This window comes from Python bivittatus, unplaced genomic scaffold (genome assembly GCF_059951505.1).
Source record: "Python bivittatus isolate LINGU-HERP-01145 unplaced genomic scaffold, Pbiv_v1 ctg000020_np1212, whole genome shotgun sequence".
Taxonomy (NCBI): Eukaryota; Metazoa; Chordata; class Lepidosauria; order Squamata; family Pythonidae; genus Python; species Python bivittatus.
The window spans coordinates 14,209,065-14,229,648 of record NW_028277030.1 but is presented as its reverse complement, the minus strand read 5'-3'; the positions used below and the strand labels follow the sequence as shown (position 1 = coordinate 14,229,648).

At 38.0% G+C, this 20,584-nt stretch overlaps 1 protein-coding gene across 18 annotated transcripts in view; it reads left to right on the top strand.

Moving 5' to 3' along the window:
• PLCB4 (phospholipase C beta 4) overlaps positions 1-20,584 on the top strand; it is a 172,439-nt gene that overhangs the window by 25,912 nt on the left and 125,943 nt on the right. For all 18 annotated transcript variants that reach the window (XM_088134673.1, XM_088134638.1, XM_088134656.1 and 15 more), the window contains one exon: positions 2,016-2,072. The gene's annotated coding sequence lies outside the window, so the exon portion shown is untranslated. The remainder of the gene's footprint in view (positions 1-2,015; positions 2,073-20,584) is intronic.

The window sequence follows — 20,584 nt, the reverse complement described above, 5'->3', positions numbered from 1 at the left end:
CACTTGGATTCTGTCCCTCAGATGAATGCCCCCTGGCCAGGTCATCATAAGATTGAACTTTTATTGAAATCTCAGAAGACAGCCATTCTCTGGTGTTTGGTAGCTTTTGCCTCTGTAGAGCCTCAGCGAAGTAAGTACTCCCTTTGTAAACCTAACTTCCCTTGATTTTAATTGCAAATTTTTAAACTATTGCTTATGGGTACTTTTTAACCCTTATAACCTGAATTCTGTTCATTGATCGTATTTTTGTGGTTTTATTGTGTAACTGACATATAACCAATAAACACATATTGTTATACCCCATGAGTTATGATAGATAGTAGATAAGTAGACAGACAGACAGACAGAAAATTGAAATGTATTAGAATATAGTGAAATGAAACCTGGCTAGAGTTCGGAAGTTTATTGGTCATCCAGGGATACTGAATGTTGAAAACAAATAAGAATTCATAGCTGAAGTATGGAAAGTAGAAGAATTTTGCAAAAAGTGCAGTATGTTCCTGATTCTGCTTGTATATGTCCTGAGGACATCTTCCTGGAGATGTCCATACTCCCTGAGGTGTGAGACAAGGCTGTATTCTAGCCCTCCTACTTTTTAAGTTGTATGTCAACTCAATTAATCCAGGCCTTCTCTCTTTCTGTTCAAAAGAGAAACTACTAATATGTTATCAGAAAACTAAAATCCTAATATTTGCGCAACATTATCATAAAATTTATTATTGGCAAATGGGAATAGTATTGAGCAGGTACATACTTACAAATATCTTGGAATGCTGTTTTAGGCTTCGCTATCTTGGAGAGAACATTTTTATATCTAGCAGGTATTGCTTGTGTAGTTCCTCAGCTATCCCGAGTTTCTTCCATACAAAAGGATTCCACTTTATCTCTGCAGCTTGTAAGGACCTCGTATCCAAGGTCTTCTCCCAGCTTCTCTATACTGTAGTGTCTAAGTCTGTACTTTTAGAAATCATGTCATCCTTGAACCCATTCAATCTAAACAGAGCTATCCTTGCAAACCCAGGGTGTATTAATGCTGCTCCGTTTAGGGGTCTCCATGGATATTAGAGCTTGGTATTATCATTTTAATGTATGGCTAGAGTTAACTCCCCCCCCCCCCAGTGAGTCTGGCTCCACTGGTTCTCACTTAGTGGAATTCTTGAGACACACGCTTTTTTGCTGCTGTCTCTACAAGGAATCCTAGATGACTTTTATCCACACTATCCTGAAGAATTTCCCTGACAGAGAACATGCCTTCTATTGGTCGCTTCTCCTGTCTGAGCATTGTTTGCATACGTCTTGGTAGCCCAATTCTGCACCTCTGTTTGCACCATCCGCCTCACGTTAGGCACAGAAGTTTGTGAAAATCGCTTTAATTTATTTATATGTCAAATTATTTTATTTATTTATATGTCAAATTTAGCCTTTTAGGTTTTCATTTTTACCTCTTGTATCTGACTGCTGGCCTTCTAGCCTTAATAAAGGTTCGATATGATTTCATTTGCTTGTATACTGTACCTCCGCCCTTTCCGCTAGCTGTTTTTGAAGGGAAACCATTTAAACCATATCTCTTTGGATTCTCAGACCTGCAGAGAATGATGCAAAATATTGGTGCTTTCTTCCAAATCCAGACAAAATTTGGATTTTAGCAATGTACTAAAATCTTGCAAGAGTGATCATCCGTATGTCTTGTTCCTTTTGATTAGAAGGATTTTTTCCTTTTTATTATATTATGGTAAATCTTAATACATTATATTGTTTTGATACAATGGCATTTGTACAGTATTAATTAAAATTATTGACATTCTATTGTTTAAATAACTTAGAGAATTAATTAGAAGGATTGTTAATGTGTGCTTCTTATAGTGATTAAAATTTGGATTGTGCTTTAGGCTATTACTTGATATTATTAACAGGGATATGCTCATTATCAGTATTTTAAATATCTATTATTGGACATTAATTTAATTGAGAATATTGCCAGTTTCAGTGTGGCTTTTTTGTTTGTTATTTTGTAGAGACAGGAGCAGTTCTTCATACACAAGTGTTTTGAAGATGTGGCCTTGATAATAAAGGTAGGTATCTACTCTTTACTCTTTATGTCAATATTGTCATTTAGCCCAAAAAGAAGTGTGGAACTTCTGAGGTCTCCTTGCCCTTGAGGTCTCTTTGCTGCAAAATGATAGATTGAATCAGTAGCTGAATTAAATTCTGGAAGATCTGTGTAATGCTACAGTAATCATTTGTTTATACAGATTTAGTGTGATTAACATGAACTTTCTTTGTATTGTAGCCTATTAGGCTGTAGTAGCATGATTTCTTGGTTTTGCTGTTTTTCTGATGCTGAAAAAAGGAGTGAGTGTCAAATAGGAAACTACAAGGTGGTATATTGTGTTATTTACAGGCATCTCTGGTGGTCAAGGGAGGGGAGAAATGATGACATGCATATTGATGTCACAATGCAATTGATACAACTTACTTATATCAGATGTTATGATGCAAATACATCATTGTGTATTTACACAATGATGTTGTAGCATGACTATCTCCTCAGTGTTATTTCAATTTAGTCCAGTGTTTTCAAAGCTGTTTTAGAAGAACAACTTTTCCATTGTTCCATATAAGAATCCTTACAGCCTTCCTTGAGTTTGCTAGTTATGCTTCAGTCTTTGGAATGGTACATGAAGCCCACCTTCCCTTAAGCTCTCAGAGCAGAGAGATACGGATGTTATGTTATGTCATGCCCCCATGTATGAGGTTTAACATGACTTCCACCCCACTCTTGTGGGGGAGAGAGTTTCTCTATTTTTACACAGTGTATATCCTGTGTGGGGTTTTACTGTGGTGTTGGTACTATCAGGAGGCAGTAAAGTCATCTCCAAATAATGGTTGAAGTGACTCCTGCTAACTCGTCAGTGGTTGGCCCTGTTTACAGAAATGAATGGCAAGCCCCAAACAGATCTAACATGCAGCAAAATACAAAGAAGCAAGTCTGTGAGGTTCTTTTCTTACATATATTCATACTTTTTAAAAAAAATTTGGGAAACAGTTGAGTGTAATGGAATTGAAAATCACTACAAATATATGTGAATTAAAATTGGGTGTGTTGGAGGAGGCACAGGGGGTGCTTATGGGCCTCTTCTTAAATTTTTGGATCTTCTCTGAGCCTCTTGCTAAAAATACATATAGTTTGATAAAATTTAACAGGTTATTTTGACAAGAGAAAATGACCTTTAATGGAAATTCTTCTCAAAACTTACAGTCTTTCTCCTGCACTGTTGCATTCTGCCAAGGTGGGAGACGTACCTCCTTGCTTCTTCCTGGCACTTGGAAGTTCTCATAGAACTGTGGAATCCTCGCATTGTATCAAAGAAATGTGCTCGGTTAGCAGTCATCAAGGCATGAGTGCAGTTTTTAAGTTTTAATTAGTTAGGCCAACTTGATGGGTTTGGCTCTTTCACCTTGCCATACAACTCACATCTCTGTAGCTGTGATCAGAAGCTTGTTATGGGGGCCATGCTTTCCTCATTTTTACATCTCTCTTTCCTTTAAAATCTTTCTTCAAAAAATATTATTTTTTGCCTCTTTGTGTTTTTATATGAACTATTTCTCCCTGAACAGATTACCCTCATCTCAAAATAATTGCTATTTTCTAATTTTACATGTTTCTAATTGGAGAGATTGCTTTTTGAATAAATGTTTATTTTCTCACTTTTAAAAGTATTTTTGTATTTTGTAGAAACATTTGCTCTTTATGCACAGCCTTTTGTGAACAAGCCCCTTATTAACAAATCAGTAAACTTAACTCCTGGTTTAAGTTTTAAATAATTAAAACTTTAATTAATTTAATTTCTTTCCATTTTCATTCCTCCCAAATTATAAATCATTTTATATGGCCCTATCACTTTTGGCAGCGTGGTCCCAGATATGCCATTAAAAGGCTGCTGTGGCCCTCAGTTCAATGAAAGTTTCATACATTTGAGTTAAATCGTCTTTTATCTAAAAAGGGATTAGTGAACGTTGCTAGCCTGAAGAGAAGCAAAAGGTACATTGAAAAAAATGGGAAGGTTATTAAGAGAGTATGAATCCTTGCCTCACAGAGATTGCAAAAACCAACTTCCTCATAGAAGTGACATGTAGGAATGGAGCCAGATAGGTGGCATCAGCATGAGAATTCCCTGGCCAACCTTTTAATTTAAGCAGACACTTTTAGTATGAGATTACAATGGGCAATTCTCCTGTCCAGATGAGAACAGATGTTCAGCATCTGTGTAAGAATCTCAGGGCCAGGCTTTCTCTTTGAAACTGGCAGCATCAGCATGAGGTCATAAGGGCCAGATTTTCTTTCTGTTCCAAATGGGCATCATTACCTTAGATGGCACTACTTCATCCAAGGCACAGCAGTATATGGGCTAAGTATGTTCCTGTGTCTCACTGAGGCAAACAGCATGTATTTGATGGGCACAGTGTTTGTTATGGAAACTGGACAGTCAACAGCAGAATATGGGCACCGTCTCTTACTGAAATGGACAGTAATGTGAGTGCAGAGAAGCAATAGCTAGGGAGAAAGCCAGAGAGGTTAGCTGTTACAGGGATCTTACAGTATCACAAAGCAGACAATCACTGAAAGAAACAGAGATTGTAGAGGTAAATAATGCTTGAATTTGGGAGGAAAAGATAAGGGGAGACCGTTTACAAAATCTGCAAAGTCCCTCCTTCTGCCTGATTCCTCTCAATTTTAGCTCCTCCCCTCAGCCTTACTCACCCAGTGCTCCACTGTAACTCCCCTCCTGGTTGCCTGCATAGAAATAGGACAATTAAATTGACATTCGTTTGTGCATTGCTGCTTTTTGGGTACCAGTTACAAAACTGATCAAATGAGTACCTACAGCAATTGCTTTCTTTCCCCTTTGTTCCTAACCCTTTAGAGCAGAATGCACAGCCCAGGGGTACCTGAGTGGGAATTTTTATTTAATTAATTTACTTTGATTTAAGTTTAAATTATAATGAAATCAAATCTAAGGGTTTTTTCCCCTAGCTTTTGTACCTCTTTGTCTTTGGTCCCATCATTATTTGGAACCACATAGTGTTTTAAATGCAGACTTTGTTCATCCATTGCACCCCTGACAGGTCATAGAGTACAGGGCTAAAACAGCAGAGATACAAAGAGGATTATTTCTTGGACCAGTGAAATTTCTGCCCTGCAGGGGCCTTCCTTTGCACTGCTGTTTATTTCTTTTTATTTGGCTATGGAATTTTGATTTGTGTAAGCAAAGAGACCACAAATTGTTGGGGTGGTTGAATATACATTTCATTATGGAGATAAAGCAAATACATGTAGAGTTAGATTGAATCAGTCCATTATTTGGTAAAAGTATAGAGAAGGCCCAAGATGCAGATATAATCAAGAGGCGGATATAACAGGAATCAAATTGGGGTTGGAAGAAAAGAGAATTAAGTGTGCATCACTCTTATACAGTGGTTACAGAAATGGTAAATTGTCCTTCACAAAATTGTCCTATTTCTTATCAGTTGGCTCCAATTTTTGGAAAACAAATTGTACTTTGTTTTCTATAAATGTACAAAACAATAGTAGTAAGCACTGTTAAGACTTGAGTTCTACTGGAATCCTATTTGGGATACAAGCATACAAATACACACACACATACACACAGATACAGAGTCCCCCTGGGTTTCTCCTGAACATTCCATGATAGAGGGGGGAAAAATACAAGTGGGTTGATCAGAAGAAAGAAAAGATTCAAAAGCTCAAAGCAAAAAAGAAAACACCTTATTTGATCCACAGTGCTTCTTGGTATTCAAGGGAGGTATCTTACTAAAAACTAAGGCAGGAAAATGGTGCATCTTCCAAATGCATTTGGAAGTATAAAAAACTATTACATGCATATTTTGGGTGCATTGGTGACGCTCTTACTCTGCATTTCTTAGAATCTCCTATCTGGTGACTTTTAGATTTCAAGGGCTTGCAGAATCTGGTTTAATAGCTGGACCAAGAGATGTGATTCACCAAGATGGATACTGGGTGAAATTTCATGCCTGGTGAACAGAAGATTGAAATGTTCTTTCTCTGCTTACTAAGAGAGAAGAGCTAGTGTAAACTTAGACCAACTCACCATCTTACACAAAATATAGACCAGCTTCTAACCCAAGTTTTTGTCTGGACTGGATTCAGTATTTGGCCAGATCACAGGTGTTTTTGTCTGTAGTAACCTCTAACTCTGGCTGTGCAGTGTGGACTTCAGAGCTGAGCTTAATATCTTAACTCTTCTGTTCTTCACTGGCAGTTTTTGAGAGCTTTGGAAATTGGTCCTATATGTTCTTCTTGTCTTTTGTTTCAATAGTTTTTCTACATTATCAGAGAAAGAGAAACACAAGAGTCATTTCATGACTTTCATTTAGACAGTCCTTTCCAGAACTTCCAACATAATTTGTAGGAAGCAAACTTGAGTTGCACAGTATATAAAGACCTAATGCCATTTATTTGATTTTGGCTTAGTATAGGGTATGAAACCAGGCAAGTCTGGATTATTCAGTATGATAGATAAATAAACCATGGTTCAATATATGAACCCAGTCACAGTCACTTCCAGTGGTCTCAGACCTTTCTAGGGAAATAGAAATAAATTCAGATGAGGCCATCCTCCCATTGATGGTGAATGAGCACTATACACTTGGACACTATTTACCATACTTACAGTACTTTGCCCTCCCCAAGATTGCAAAGCTACCTATCTGGGAACATTTTTGGCCAAGGGACTATCAGTTGTTGACATCTTTTTTTCAGGAAAAGATTATTACAGATTTTAAAATTACTCAAATGCTCTTTCCTTTCTCTTTTCTTTGCATCGATTCACCACCCCAATCTGCTTGAAAGTGTCAGTAGCTTCTTTGGAGCAGAGTGGCAGGGTAAGGGTTTTCATAGAGAAGAGAAAAGGGACATTCATTTGCACGCAAACAACACCTCATGAAATGTTGGACAGATGTCTGTATGTTCATTATTAAAAGTAATACACTGTTTTTTGGATATTTTAATTTGAGGATTTATTGTCATAACTGTGCTCAGTATCCGATTATATATCAGCTACAGTCTTTTCTTCCAACATATAATTGGCACCATCCCATAGGAAATGATAGTTAGTAGTACAGAAAAAGCAATTCAGTACCCATCACATTTGGGAAATAAGAGCTTTTGAAAAGGTCAGAGTAAAATATGCTCTCAATTATGCAAATGACACTTGCCACAATGATCAGCAAGCAGAAAAAAAAGGTTCAGAATTCATCTTAACTATCTCTTATGTACTAAGTTATGAACTGGATGCTTTGTCACCAAATTGTGAAAATGAGGACTTCCCATCCTGTTAATTTTATTTAAAGATAGCAACCTATGATGCAGCTTGATACGTTTTTAATGACAAGGACGCCCAGTTCAACTAGATAAGTCTTAATTCTGAATAAATCTTCATGGAATCATTTTGAATGTGATGCTGTACAATGATCTCCTGACTTAGAAAAGGACCACCTTTTAGGTCTTAATCAAATATAGTCCTCTTGCATTTGGAGGATGTGCTTGATTGGCACTTGTTTCCTACTCTAGCTCTGAGGCTTAGTGGTTCCTATCTTTTAGTTTTTGTAAGATCTGAAGTATGTAAGGTCAGACTGTGGTTTTGTTCTGAGGGTCTGAATGTTTGGCTATAAAAATCAGTTTCATACACTTGCCAGATCAGCAACTTGGGCACGTTGGATGTGGAAAAGCCAAAGGCTGTGTGCACTTTGTACTCTGTGTGTGTTAGCTTGGATGCACATCTATACATTATGTCCAGTACCCACAATAATTTCCCCCTTTTTTGAATTATACCAGGCAGACAGTGTATGCAGAGTGTGCAATCTTAGGGCTCGTGTATTAATAGGAGTCCTTGATTTGGTGAGTAAAGTGACTAGGTCCATAGGCAGTGATTTGTTTGGGTCCTTAGTGAAATATTGGTTTGGTTCACCTCATCTAGCAACAACTATGCACTTTTACTGAACTCAGGTCTGGAAGATTTAAAGGCCTGGTTTTTGGAGGGCTGTATAAAACACGGTAGCTGTGCATAGAGCTGCCACTTTGCAGAGTCAGCAAATACTGACTGAACGTGGCACAGCCATCTGTGCTCCTGTAAGGCTGTTAGTTAAGGTTTAGTTCCCCCCAAGGAGGGTAGCTTATATTGTAGCTCTGCTACTTGAGATTGTAAATGGAATGCTTCTCTACATAAAGTAAACTTGTGCAAATAGATAGTTGTCATGTTGCAGATCAGGTTTCTCACCTGTTCTGCAGGTAATTATTTTGAATTGAGATTTTCATTATATTTAAGCTCAGAACTAGAAAGAAAATCTATACCCCCTGTTGCCCTCTACTGCAGCTGACTTGCATCTTTCTGTTTAACTTTTACTGCAGGCTTGTAATTTGCTGCTTGCTGCTGGTGACAGGTAGCCACTCTCTGCCAAGTCCCCAAATGGCAAATTGTACAGTGCTGTTGTAAATATATGCTTTATGTGTTCTCTCCTCAAGTCTTTAAATAGCTGCTTGAGAGAGGCACAGGCTTAGATGACATATAACCCTAAGCCATAATGTGGTTTTCTTGAATTTTAGGTGATGTGCAAAACTACCGAGTGTGGTTTGGTGTGAATATGAAGTAGGTCAAAATGGGTTATATAGCGAAGTGGTTACTTTGGTGTTATATGTTAAGCTAACAATAATGTCAGCATTTAAAGTTGGTATAAAGGTGGAAGCTGGAGATGTGGGAACCAGCAGTACTCAGGCTAAAGAAGGCCATAAAATAAACATACACAACTCCCCAGCATCAGGACCTATTAGCCCTGTGAGGTAGTCCAGACAAGGACAACCAGGAGTATCAGCTCTATCTTTATTGTAAAGTTACATTAACAGAATCTTGCAAAATTGAAAGTCTTTCTCCCCTCCTTTACTTTTACTCTCTGGAAAACTAGAGAGGGTGCATTCTGAAATGTTTCCCACACCATCCGACCTTCTTTGGGCTTAGACATCTTTTACATGCTGGTTGTCTTGTCTGTGGCTCTCCCTCGTGTCTTCCAAGGTCATTCCTACATATCATTACAGAACCTGAAGACTCCTTGGAGGAGGAGAATCCCTCAGCAGATCATTCCTTTCCATTGCCAGGGGAGATATTGAAGCAATTTCAGATTTTCATGTCCAATTCTCATTGGATGCCCTAGCTCCTAGTTACCTCTTTGGTAGTCTTAGGACCATAGAAGCAAAGAAGAAGGCAAGCTAGTCAGGAGTGCAGGGCCTGCTAACTAGGGATATGGGGACTCTAGGTATCTGTCCAGTCAGGAGTTTGCCAGAGTCCAGGAGGAGATGTAATATCAGCTCCTATGGAAGTTCTTTGTCTCAAATAAACAATTATTGAAGCCAGAACACTCTTAGAATTGGAGAATTTAGTATTTTTACCTGTGAAGGCAACCAGTTCCTAACTCCAGTACAAGGAGTCAGTGTACTAGTGTATCTATGATTATGTGATTAGGTCACAGGGATGAAAATCTTCCTTCAAACATTGATTTGTAAGACTGTGATAATTACTGTTGCCACTGCATCAAATACAACTTAATGAATTTGAAAGCTTTATCCATGGAGATTCCTAATACATTGGCTGGCTTTACAAATTGCTTAATAGTAGTTAGTTTGCTGATTTGATATCTCTCCTCATCCTTTCATTTCTTTACAAACCTACATATTGATTATAGGCTCATAGGTGGCTTTCATATGCTATTAATCGGTTAGTGGAATATTAGTTGAGCTATCAGAAAGATCTACCACCTTTAACTATAGGTTGTAATGCTAGAGTGAACTGTGTGGTTCCTTAGACATCTGCAACCCATGATGTAAAATGTCTGAACATACCAAAACAAACTACTCAGTGTTTTAAAATGAAATCAGCCTTTTGATATTAGTTCTGTGTACCCTGGGTAAATTAAATTAAAGCCCCAGTATCTACTATAAATAATAAGGTAAATCTCATATTTCTTTTTACCTTATTAATTCATACTTCATAACTGGTACACCCGCCCTCCCCCCCCCCCCGGGTATGTATTGGATAATGGGACCTGAATCTTTGAAACTGTTTATGCTCTTAAACGTTAACTTGCAGGTATAGCCAATTTTTAGAAAGTGGGAAGATTACACTGTAGGTTAGTTGAAACATTCTGATTGAGCATGTTCTGGTGTCAGAAAAAGTTGCAAAGATTGTTGAATGCACGCTTGTGCTTGCTGACTTGTCCCTGTAAAAGTACTGGCTAAGAAACAATTGCCCACAGTTCATTTTCAGCATGTTATGTAAACTACAAGGTGCCTACAGACAGAAGTAACTAAAGCAGCCTTCCCCAACCTGATTGCCTTGAGATGTCTGGACTTCAACTCCCATAAGTCTACAGAATGATCATGCTGGTTGGGGAATGCTCAGAGTTGAAATCCACACATCTGGAAGGTATCCAGATTGAGGAAGACTGAATTAAAGGTATCCACATAACGTGTTCATGAATGCTCTGTGTTATATGTCAGTCTCTTTACATTCAGATCTTGTTCATACTTTTTATTTCTAGTTCATTTCAGAAATAAAGTTCTCAGGGCTGTGGATATATGCATACCAATTTTACAAAAACAAAATAAAGCAGTCAATGAAAACATCAGTAAAAAGCAGTGGAGGTCAAACATACAACAGGAAGAAAGTGACTTAAAAATATTGCATAGCATCAGATGTAAGAGAAATTAAAAGATAACAAAGCAGGTACCAGATGACCGTTCTTGGAAGAAGAGTTACATCGCTGCAAGGGGACAGCTCAGATAGCCCATTCTTGAAGAGGACCATAAAAGTATGTTACTATGGATTTAAATGGAAATAGATTTTGCTGTTCTTCTGCCTCTGGATTTCATAGCAGCACAAACAGATCAAGTGCACCTAGTGTTACCTTTTTCTTGATTATCAACCTGTTGTCTATTTGTTTTTCTGAAAATAATGTCCAACCCTGAAAATTGCATACAGTGGTAGTTATGAATAAAAAGTTTACCTCAGGAAATACAGAGAAGCATAATAAAAATTATGCTATGTTGACACAAAAATTTCCCTGATGTAGTCTACTAGTCTGCATTAGGAAGGTTTTTGTAACAAAACTTTTTAACAAAGTAGCATAATTTGCATTAAAAATGAGGTTCTTGGGCAGTTCCTGTTAACTGTTATATAAATTAGTGAAAAAGACTCTGTTTTTGTTTAACTGAAGTGTTTATGAATTTTTCTATGAATATTTAAAAATAATTCTGTTTATAGAAAAAACTTGTGCTCCAAACATAGAGTGGAGTTTTAGAGATACACACATTTTTAAGCCGTCCACTGCTCCTAACATATGAGAACAACCCATCCAGTGACGAACATTGGGGTTGGATAGGAAAAGCAAGATGGCATTACTTATGGCAGAATCTGGCTTTAATTTACTTTCTAGAGTTTATACATAGATACTTCTGAACTGTGTGATGTAAGTGATTTCAACACACACTTGCCACTTTCTGAGGCTTTTTTTCAAGTCACAGAATATGTACTTAAGCTGTCTCTACTACACTGAGTTTAACTTAGCTATGGTTTCAAGCTAACTTGTTTCAAAACTGGCCTTAACGCTTGGGTTTGAATGCAATGCCAAGCCAAAATTAAACTGAAGGCACTTCCACAACACCACCAGTATATCCACTTTCAATCTCTCACATTGTGGTTTGAAAGTGTCCTTCACTTCTGCTGTCTTTGAATCCTAGAGAATACTGTACCACCAATATGAAATTGGACTGCCCATAAAATCTGGAGCACTGCAGCAATTTGAGGGAAAAATCAGATTCTCTGTACTGTCCCGTAAATTGGAGGGACTCAGCTTCTGAAAATTGATGTCATGAGATCAAACATGTTCAGAGCTGATTCCCAAATGGTGCAAACCCTTGTTGTGGAAGTGGTCTGAAAATAAACTCACATGTGCTTATGATTGGGTGGGGAGGAGGGAGGTTGCATTCACACATGTGAAGACAGTCCCTATCTTTTGCTTGCCTTTTGACTCCTCTTACTTGCTGAGCTAATGCATATAGCTTGCCTATTTATTCAAGTAAAGCCTTTTTTTTTAGCAGGCTAGTAATTTGTGAAGAGTTGTACGTAGGTATGATGCAGGTTATTATGGGGAGGTTGGATTACCATTCCCTAACTGAACAAACTGGGATACTGAATTCTCCTAGATAAGCAGTTCTGGGAATAGGAAACCAGGATTTTATTAGATCTGGCTCAGGATTTCTCCATGGCCGGGGGAGGTGGGGGAACTGGACGGAATGGATAGACAAAATTCTTCCCAAGTACATGAAGCAATATGCATTAACTCAGCTATCTGTATCATGGCTAGGTAGGATTAGATTATATATTTTTGCTGTGTTATAGGATGCAGAAAAGCATATCCACACACCCAGTTCATGGCTTAGATCAATGTTTCTCAAAGTTGGCCGCTTGAAGATGTGTAGACTTCAACTCCCAGAATTCCCCGGCCAACTTTGAGAAACACTGGCTTGGATTGAATTTGAACAAGTTGAGCTTGAATTTGAACAAGTTGAGCTTGGGCCATATTTTTATTTAGGACCATACAAATACTTGGTGCTTTGCGTTGTGAAGGCAGCATAAGTATCAGCTCTGTTGGAATCCGAAAAGACAGTGCTTTTTCTATGTGGCTGTTTCATCAGCTATCCCTGACTGTCTCCACATGTGCGTTTGCACATCCCCATTCTTAACTGCTTCACAGTCCCATGGCACACAGTAGGAAAGGATCAAAACTGGAAACACATTTTAAGAAGTCAGTTTTTGTTTGATTTCTTTTTACTGGGCTTCATTTAGTGTTCATGTTGTTATTTAAGAGGCTGAGGTACATCTTGATCTGGTTGGCAAAGGATAAAATATTGTTATGAGCAGGTTGATTTCAGCAGGCAAATCTGTTTCACTTCTTTATGTTCATCTTGAAATTCATTAGATGCATACAGTAGTAAGGCATATTACCTTTGCATTTGAGATGCACAGCAGATAACGTGGTCTAATGTTCTCATTTAGCAGCTCCAGAATTTACATAGTAAGCAGGAAAGGGCAAGTGGGTGGAAATTTTGCTGTGGTGTTCAAAAGCATGCAACGGTGATTTCAACAGTATTGATTTTATATTTTTCCTTACTTGTTTTCCAATAAGAGTATTTTTTTTTACTTCAGATATTCTTTAACCAAACTTTCTCCAGCTCCAGCAAGCAGGGGTCTATTGCTGAGGGATACTGAGATCTTTATCTCCAGAACATTTAGGGAGCTCATACATTCCCCACCCTTTCTTTAGGTTGTAAATTTCTAGGGCAAAAAAATATTTAGTTGTTACTGTAGTGAGTGACATATGTATTTAGTAATAATAAGTATTGCATTTAGTTCCTCAGTCCTGGAAAAAGCTCTTTGGTAAGCGGATGTTTTCAGTTGCTGCTGTTTCTACTTTGGAGCACATACTCTTTCTCTCTTTAATGAAGATCACACTTTTCCATAGTAAGTCACAGTTCAGGTATCTGCTTTTGGAAGTCAAAATGGGAACAATGTGGTCCTTTCTGGATCAATTATGGGTTACATACCCAAAGTACAGACTATTCAGAGATGATTTTGTGCTAATTTTGTGGGCATAATTGATATTCTTAGAGTACTTAATTTCAAGAACTCATTATCCCAGATTGTACTGCCTTAAATGGTACAGCTTTTATCCAGGGATATCATTTCTGTTAACTTGGTTCCGGGTTAAATTTAGGTCTGGAGGTTTGTGTTGCATCTTGGTGCGGCCGGTTGCACATAGTATACCAACACCATTGGTAAATGGAGATGCAGAATATACACCTTAAATAAATGTTATTTGGGCCCAAGATATAAAAGAGCATAAAGGAGCATTTTGTTTCTCTGTTTGAGTTAATTTTATTTTGTAGACCCAGAATCAGTAGTTTTTGTTGTCATACTGGAAGCTCAGGATCAAGCATTTAAGATGGAATTCCTTCCTATAGGAGACTTGAATAGCTTCTGCATCGCTGATATTTAGATACATAGGTATGGCTGCTTCCTGAAGAGGAAATATGGAAATATTGTCTCTGTAATGGAGCCCCTCTTTCCCCCACCCACTGCTCTTTTTTTGGGAGGGGGGAATCTTGTCTTGTTTTCAGTTTATTTCTACTGCTATTACTGAATGACTCTTGTAGCTCCTTTTAGTTTATATTGTGAGCTGTCATGAGGTTCTTTGTAGCAAAATACAGAAAAGTATTTAAGAAGGCTAGGTGCCTCACTTTGCAAACAAATTCTCTTTGGGTGCAAGAGTGCGGTGTTAGCGGTTCATATCTAGAATAACCAGAAATATCTTTGTCTTGCTTCAGCATGTCTGTTGCAGGACTGCTTCATCGGCCATAAGATACAAAGTTAGCATAGCTGCTCATCATGCAAGAATGTAACAAGGGTTTTTACAAGCAGTAGCTAACTTGCCCCATCCTCCATTTCAAAAACATTCTTGCGCACCTCTTCCTATTCAGAAGGACAGCTACCACATACTTTTATGGAAGACGTTCAAGTGATACACTGAGAGGTTGTGTCCTAGTTGATGCTAAGCTGGCCATCCAGCACCTGTCACTGAGTGGGTTGAAGCTTCACTGAGAAAGATTCCACAGGATACAGGAAACGATAAGGATCTTCTGTGCCTTCAAGGTGTTGTTGTTCAACGACATCTTTCAGCGTCCTTCACCATTGTTGATACTGGTAGTTCAGCAGAGTCTATAGGTTACAGATCCCCTGGGGTACAATATTGCATGAAATGTAGAGGTTGTTTACTATATTTTTCTGTCCTTCACTAACCTTAGAAAAAAATGGGCTTCTCCTTGATCAACTTTTCTCTCCACAGTTGGTGATAATGGGCATTTTGATACTCTCCAGTATGTTGGTATAATCAAGATCAGAACAGTTTTGTCAAACAAGAACCCAAACTAGCATGTGTTTCTTTTTATATCACTTGAGCATGGAATATAATTACATGCATTTAACTGCATATTCTTTAAAATTAAGCCAGTGCTAACCAGTACATCAAGGATTCATCTTTTGTTCTATTCTGGAGGCAAGGAAAGAGGGGTGTTGTGTTCCACCTAATGTCAGTTTTGCCATGAAAAAGAAACCATATGTTACATCCAGAATAGTGCTACTTGTTCTGCACTGGTTCTTAGGACTTGCAAAGGAGCAAAAGGGCAAGTTGCTTTTCTCAACTTCACTAGGATATATTTTGGATTCAATGCATTTCCCAGTAGCTTGAAAAAATGTTGACAGGTAGAGATGTTATTAAAAGAGATTCTGTTTTCTAATTTCTAATACTTTATGCAGTATCAGTACAATGCTCTGAAGAAACAGCATGAGTACTGCTGTCTTTGCAAATCCCTACCATGTCTTGCAGCATCTTGATAGATGCATAAGGTTGCAATGCTATGCATACTTATTTTGGAATATTCATTCAGTGGAATGAGAATGTGTACACAGGATTGCATAGTAAAATCCACTAAGTTCTTTTAAGCTGCAGTCCTCTCCTCAATAACTTGCGAACAAAGGTCATGATAGAAATGAGAAATTGCAAGATTTTTATCACAATCCCACAGGATACAACATTTTGTTAAAACATGCATGCAGATGTAGAAACCACTCCTAAAATTTATGTTTCAGAGAAGGTAAACCAATTAAATTTGCTTCCATGAGCAAAGTAAATTCTTTAGTGACATTTGTAAGTTCACCCATATCAGTTTTTCAATTAATATATTTCTTACCCCTAATTCATTTCTAAGTCAGTTGATCCAAATATTTCTTCTAAAACAGTCCCCCTTCCCTTACCCTTGATTCATTAATCATCGCACCATCCAACAGAATTAAATTAAGCATACATTCAATCTTCAATAGGGCATAGATGGCAATTTCCTTTGGGTGGTGGGGAAGTGATGCTGGAAATTATTATTATAAGTACAGGTGATTGATGCCTCATCAGTTCCTTCTATTCCTTAAAAAAAAAAACTTTTAAAACCAAATGCTGATGGCCCAGAGTATATGAATGGATACTCAGATATACTCTGGAAGGGATCTTTGCTTGTCAATCCAGGGACTTTTCAAAGGACAAAGAAATGGCTGTCCCATTTCAGCTAATATATACTGACCAACCAAGATTCTTTTTCTGTACAAGAAGGGAATGGAAATGATTCTCTCTCCAGGATCATTGGAGCTTTTAGTTGGCAGTGCGTCAGCTCTGCTCAATTCCCAGATTGCCTTTATGTAGGTTAAAAGAAAAAGAAGTTTCAACCCTCTCAAGCTGCTGTATAGTAAATTGGTGGTGCCTGCACTGGAATCCCCACAAAGTTGCTTTTTTGTTTATGACTACCCAAAGGATTTGGGATAGAGGGCTCCTAGATAACTCTGTTATCTCCCTGTGTCCCCCTAGAAAGGAGTAATTGGATTTGGTGCTAAGTAGATTCAGATTAAATAACAGTTTCTGAGATGGCGGTCAAAGAGATAGAAATTGTTTTCAGGTTCCAGTTTCTGTAATTCACATTTCTCTCAATTATTAAAAGGATAAGAAGTCCGCCCTGTTTTGCATACTGTAGGACAAACTGTAATAAAAAGGCTTACTTAACTGCAGCCACTGGAATAATTAGGGTTTAGGGGTATTGGGTATTTTCCCCCCTTCATTATGAGTAAGTTTGAACAAGTAGAGCAGAGAGCAAAGAATGGAGAGATTTCTTTTGACTTTGTCCTGCAAATCTGAGTGTGCTTTAAGCTGGGCTGAGTGTATGTATGCTGTAAGAAATATGCTTGTTGGGATCATGTAATGTCTTTCTGGCAATAAATTGCTGAGTTGCCTGTAGGAAGGGAAGTTCACCTTTACAAATATTGAACATAGATCTCCTCTGTCGTCTTCCGCCAACTTCAATTACGAGGTGAGCATGATATATAGGAAAGAGTAATTTTGTAATTATTTGACACTCTCTTGAATAGCTTGGCAGATGTAGACCAGCAGTTTTGAAGATTAACGCAACTCACACAATTCTAGGACGCTAATGTATTGTAGTTTGAAGGTCACCTTTTGTTGGAACAATCTCTAGGAAAACTCCAGTTTTTAATTTTCTTGACAGTCTAATATGCTAAACTTGGTAAGATATTGAGTATAAAAACTGGTTTAGATATTTTTATATTTTTATGTTTTAGTCAGCTGCCTGTGTACATGTGTGTTAATGTACTTTTGTTACCTGTTCTGATTACAAAAACATTTTTGTACAGGTAGTCCTTGGCTTATGACCATTTGTTCAGCGACTGTTCAAAGTTACGACGGCATTGAACAAATAGTACTTATGACCAGTCCTTGCATTTCTGGCTGTTGCAGCATCCTGCAGTCACATGATCATGATTTATGACCTTCCCTGCCGGCTTCCCACATGCAAAGTCAGTGGGGAAGCCAGCAGGAAGTTGGAAGTTGCAGTCCTGTGAGGTCCTTGCTTAATGACCTGCCAAGCCCTTGCTTAACAGTGGTAACCAGGACTGTTGGAATTGCTGTTGCTAAGCAGTATGGTTGCGTGACATTGCCCTTTACGACTGTCGCTTAGTTACAGCAATTCTGGTCCCAGTTGCCATTGTAAACCGAGGACTACCTGTAGTTGCATTTTACTTTTATAAATTGGAGTTCAAATTTACTCTTATTGAAATTTATGGCATTTCCACTAGCAGTGTCTAATTAAAACATCTCTGTAGTTTTTGTTTCTTGATCTTGCCTATCTCAAAGGGCTACAAACCATGATTAGCATGTCATATTATAATTTATTCTGTGAACCCAATCAGTTAGTATGGTGAGCCTTGGGCTTGTACATTCTTCACTTAATATTATTCTTTTATACCACATACTTTTAAACTAGCCATTATTTCCTGTAATGGCTAGTCTGATGTCTGAACATGGAGGAAGAAGACAGGATCTCATGTCATGGTTTTATCCTGATCTTTGTAGCCATGAGATACACCTAGATGTGAATGTACACTTCTATCAGTTCAAGACTTCTTATAGCCTAGCAACACCAGAATATTTTCCAAACTAAAGGTTGTAGGATCTTGAACAAACCTGTTGATTCCCTGGGTTGATCATCATAAGAAACAAAAGTTTGTTTATAATCAAAGCTAAGAAGTTGGGAGTCCTTCTGCATGCTAACGGAGAACCCTAACCAAGTAGGCTCTATAGGTGAACCTAAGATTTACTACAATTAATACTTGCTGGTGGGATGTGGGTTTTCTTGATAAATAGCAGTTACTGTATGGGATGTCTGTCTTTAAGTATGATTTCTTTATGATGGTGAATGATGCTAAATCAAAGAAAGGATATTTAGCAGGATCCCTGTCTCTCAGGTCAGACTTCACTTACTCCCTTGAATCAGACCTCTTATTGCAAAGGAATGGCTCCTTTACTTCGTTTTCAACCATATTGCCAGATGGAGGGATCATCAAATGCTTCATGATTAGATATATTTTTCAGAACAGTGCTTTAAAAAGCTCACTTTCTTACATAGCTGTGCCATTTTAAAAATGAATAGCAATTTGTTATTTTACTTACTTTATTTTTTTAAATTCATATACGTAGCATATCAGTAAAACAGTGAAGAGAGAGCAGAGCCTTAGGATAAAAAGAAAAAGAAAGATATTTGGAAACTGAGTAACACGAAGAGCTATATGATAGATGTCCAGGGGAATACATGGATCTTTCCATTAAGGTCAGAGAAGCAGGGGAGAGGCAGCAGCGGCAGAAAAGGAAACTCTTGGAGAACAAGGCAGATCACAAAACGGGAGGCAGCGGCCTCAGCCATGTGATGCGCCCAGAGGCAGATTTCCAATTCAGTCAACTCAGGAGGCTTTTTAGCTGGGTGACCCTGAACGATTTTCCACAGCTATGGCTGCCTGCTGCTGGACTGGGCCTGCTTACCTGTGTGTGGTGGAAGAGGCCACCTGGCCATAAAGGAAAGGGAATCTGAGAAAAGGTAAATGCAACACTGCTTGGTAGAAGAAAAAGCCTCCCCACCCCCCTGCCCAATATCTGTCCTAGAGAGGCTGTTCATGAGCTATTATATTAGAGGTAGTGATGCAATATTAGAATTATAAATGCAGTGAGAGTATGGAGCGGCCTCATACAATCTGGTGCCCTCCAGAGCTGTTAATGCATAATGTCAAGGAAATTAGGCATGGATAAGAGAGGAGGAGGAAGAGGCCATTTAATGTACAAGCCTAGCATGCTGATTCCTTTGCTTCAGCCTGAGGAAGCTTGTCTCAGCCTGGCTGATAGAATTTAAATGGGTTTTGGGGATGTCGGCATGTCAAGGATGAAAATGTGTGTGTGCTTGCTTAATTATTATACACCTAGACTTGTTTCTTGAGCTATTTCATGCTGTAACACATTGCCTGTTGTATATATTATTTTCCCGTTAAGTTGTCTTGAGCATTGGTTCCTGAGCCAGGGAGGTTTGACAAACCGGTAACAACAACCACGTGGTTTCACAGAATAAGTAATCTTGCAATAGAGGTGGCTCTATTGTTTTATTATTATGTTTTTATTAAGCCATTTTTGGAAAAGGAAAGAAGAAAGAACAAAGAAGCCAAAAAACAAGAAATAAAAGCACAGAATGAATAAACAGGGAATTTACCAGAATCATAGAATTAGGTTACAATTTTGAATATTTGCAATAGCTGAATATATTATATTTTATTTATTTTTTATTTTATATATCAAATTTGTCACCGCCCATCTTGTTGAAACAACGCTGGGTGGTTTACAGAACAATTAGAATTAATTAAAATGATAATATACAATAATCTTAAATAAATAGAAAATAAATAGATCTAAGGAAAGATGTTAAAATTGACAGTCACTTGGGGAGTGTCATCGAGGCACCAGCCACCCCAGGATTGGGTAAGATTGTTGTCACCCCACGCAAGGTGGCAGAGCCAGGTCTTTAATCCTTTCCAGAAAGCCGGGAGGGTAGGGGCCTGCCGCATCTCTGAGGGGAGAATATTCCAAAGGGCGGGGACTATGGCAGAGAAGGCTGTCCTCCTGTACAGTTTTAAAAAAAGATCATTGTTAAAATCTAAGTAAAATATGAATATCAACAGACGTAATTAGCACGGTATAAAATAAAATGAGATTAATACTTATAGTAATTTCTGTTTGAGCAATTGAATACATTAAGAGAAACCCAAATTTGTATGTAGAATTATATTCCAGAAACAGTTGAGTTAAATTCTGTGTCAGATTTGCTTTTGAAATATGAAGTCATCAAGGTGTACTCCCCCGGTTTAATTAGCCATTCTCCTTTAGAAGGAGCTATGCCTTCTTTTTAATAGGTTGAGTATCATATCCTTGCAACGCTTACTATGTACAAAACTAGTTCAGTATATAGGGTGGGAAAAGAATTCAATATGCTAGGTTCACACATGACATT